The sequence below is a fragment of the Sinocyclocheilus anshuiensis genome, unplaced genomic scaffold (genome assembly GCF_001515605.1).
Source record: "Sinocyclocheilus anshuiensis isolate Anshui unplaced genomic scaffold, SAMN03320099.WGS_v1.1 scaffold3450, whole genome shotgun sequence".
Classification (NCBI taxonomy): Eukaryota; Metazoa; Chordata; class Actinopteri; order Cypriniformes; family Cyprinidae; genus Sinocyclocheilus; species Sinocyclocheilus anshuiensis.
In genome coordinates this window covers 1,307-4,221 of record NW_015541060.1, presented here as the reverse complement: position 1 = coordinate 4,221, position 2,915 = coordinate 1,307, and the positions used below count along the sequence as shown (strand labels likewise).

At 34.8% G+C, this 2,915-nt stretch overlaps 1 long non-coding RNA gene across 1 annotated transcript; it reads right to left on the bottom strand.

The window, feature by feature from the left end:
- Positions 1-902: 902 nt before the first annotated feature.
- On the bottom strand, positions 903-2,619 carry LOC107690657 (uncharacterized). Its single transcript, XR_001634471.1, has 3 exons — positions 2,523-2,619; positions 2,126-2,197; positions 903-1,212 (listed from the first exon to the last, which is right to left on the bottom strand). It is a non-coding gene; the product is annotated as an uncharacterized LOC107690657 (long non-coding RNA).
- Between the last annotated feature and the right edge of the window lie 296 nt (positions 2,620-2,915).

The following is a 2,915-nucleotide window of genomic DNA, read 5'->3' as shown; positions in this document are numbered from 1 at the left end:
GCTTTGTTGAAAACGACATGTTTGAGAGAGACGGGGCATAGAGGACCTACAATAATGTACAGTATTTGAAAAATAATGTGTTTTTTGAACATTAAAGCATGTCAACATATTCTGTTAAACCAAATACACAAAATAATTATCTTTAAAATAGCATCATATGACCCTTTTAAAAGATGCATTTCTGAGCTGTGCTGCGTCATCATTCCTTCTCTTTAGTTTCTGAACATACCCAAGCTTCCGCGCAGTGAGATCACGATTTCAAAATAAAAGTCCCAGAATAAATAATTCACAATATATACAAATAAAATAGTAAAATAATACACAAAAATACCATTTCAATTTCTAAGGCCAGGTTTCACGCCACAGCAATAACGTCATGTGCAAACAACCTATTAACCTATAAATTAGCACTGACGGGACTGGGACGTTCGTTAAAAATAAACTGAATCAATTTTTCTCTGACATCGGGATCCATCCCCTAGTGAAAAAAAAGTATACCAAGTATACTTGCAGCCAGACTAATTGTCAGTATACTTTAAGTGTGTTAATGATTAGTTATTTTGGAACAACTAATTTTGTACTAAGTATATTTTAATTGTAATTAAATTGTAGTAAAGCATAACTTTAAGTGTATTTAGTGTACTTTTATGTACTAAATTGGAACTTCAAGTACACTTAAAGTATATGCCTATTTACATGCTTGATTAGTGATATTAAAGTGTACTTTTTTTGTATTACGAGTACATTACAAATGAATTATGAGTGTCTTTGAAACACACAAGCAATATACTATAAATGTATTCTTTTTGAGTAAAAATATGCAAATTTTCCCCCAATGCTGAATCCACTTTTTAAGGTCATTACAATAAAGTATACACTTCAATGACAGACAGAGATATAGCATCACTTTAAATCACATGATACAACACTATTCAAGTTGAAAAGAATAGTATTTATAGTACAGGTCAGGCTAAATTGTAATGTAGACACATGCATTTTCTGTAAAGCTGCTTTGAGAAGTTAGTGTACTCTAAATGAGGGCATAAAGTGCAAAAGCAGCAGCAGTGCACTGACCCTAGACTTGGTTGACATCACCTCTCCGTCTTCAAAGACAATCAAAACATCCAGTGGGTTCCCTCGTGACATTTCCTCTTCCTCCTCAGCAGCAATGATGGGGACTGCTGCCTTCTGCACCTGCTCAGGCTCCTTTTTCTAAATGCATTAAAAAAAAAAGTGTTAGTATATGTCACAACAAAATCACAATATTAACCCTTGTGTGGAAAGACATATTTAAATTTTCATAAATGAAAATAAAGGTGTGAAGGATCAGAGTAGTGTTTATTCAGTAGGACCTGTGCCCATTTAAAACCCTGTAGTACTTTTCAAAAACTTGTCGTAATTTTCACAACATCCAGTGCTGTCGGTCAAGTGGATTTAATTGGGAAAAACTTGTCGTAATTTTCACGTCTTCCAGAGCTGTCGGTCAACTGGATTTAATTGGGAAAAACTTTCAGGGGTGTTTCAGCTGAATGTTCTTGAGTTTGAATATAATTTGTATTAATAAAACATCCAAATAAATATAATTTAATAACTATAAATAATAAATCAACACGCCTTTATACAAACCCAAAGTAACTTTAAGATAAGTGCAAGTGGAAATATAACACAAAATACCTTTTTTTGTAATCCATATTAAGAAAGCCTACTATAACTAGAACTTTCAAGACCCAACTCGTATTCTTCTGAAGCATAATGACTCTGAATCAAAAGCAAACTGAAATTTAATGTTATTCATTCTGCCAATCCAGTCTGAATCAAAACTGGTGGCACACTACATTACATCAAACATCACTGATCCTGGATATCATGATGTCAGTCACGTGGTGTGAAAGAACCAGTGTTTGTCTGGGCTGTGTGTGCACGAGTTGATCAATGTTCAGATTTAAATTTCATTCCTAAATATTGTGCTGCTTCAGAAGACACATTTGTGCAGCTACATTTGCTAAAACAGCAATTAATCCAAAAATGAAAAAGAAATATACTTAAAAAAACTTTCAGAAAGTGATGGTTTACATCTCGCATAACACTAAAACCCATCAATTAAATCAATGTGAATTCTACTTACTTCACTTTAGGCTCGTAGTATTGCAGCCATCTTGTTGCCTTTGACATCCCAGCACTCCACGCTGCCTTTGCTCTGAAAACATTGATTTCAAAAACATATGCAAGTATGAGTTTCGAATAAAACAACGCGAGGCGCAAATATCAGTCTGAAATGGTAAATAACGTTAGCAAAACAGCCATCATAAATGCTCCTCGAGCCGCTTTGTTTACCGGGGCTTCGGCTGCATTAGTAAACCGCGGAGCCGATGTGTTTACCGGGGCTTCGGCTGCATTAGTAAACTTAATTAGCATCACATGGATATGCTAGATGAAACTGACGAAGCGGATCATAAATAACGATTAAGAAAAAGTTCAAAGTTATTGTAATATAGTGAATGGGCGGGTTTGTCTAACGTTACCTGTTAAATTAGTTTCTGTGGCGCGAGTGTCGGTTAGATCTGTCAGCCGTCTTTCTGGTTTAAAAGACAAAAATCACCGGACTTGTTTGTCTGTCTCCGACTGAGAAAACCACAAAAAAAAAATATATATATCTATAACATTAGCGTTGCCGAGCTGGTTAATCTTCAAATAATAAGATACGACAATAAATCATAAACGTTCAAAAGTTTTTTTAAGGAATAAAGAAGCTTGAAATGCTTACCTGTTATTTGAGTGAGCTCAGCTCAGCTGTGATTGGACGGGCTGACGTCACGGGACTGACTAGATAACGGTCGCGGTTTTTGAATCTTTTTAGGAAACACACTAAAAATATATAATTTGCCATAATTAAAAGTTATTACATAAAAAAGGCT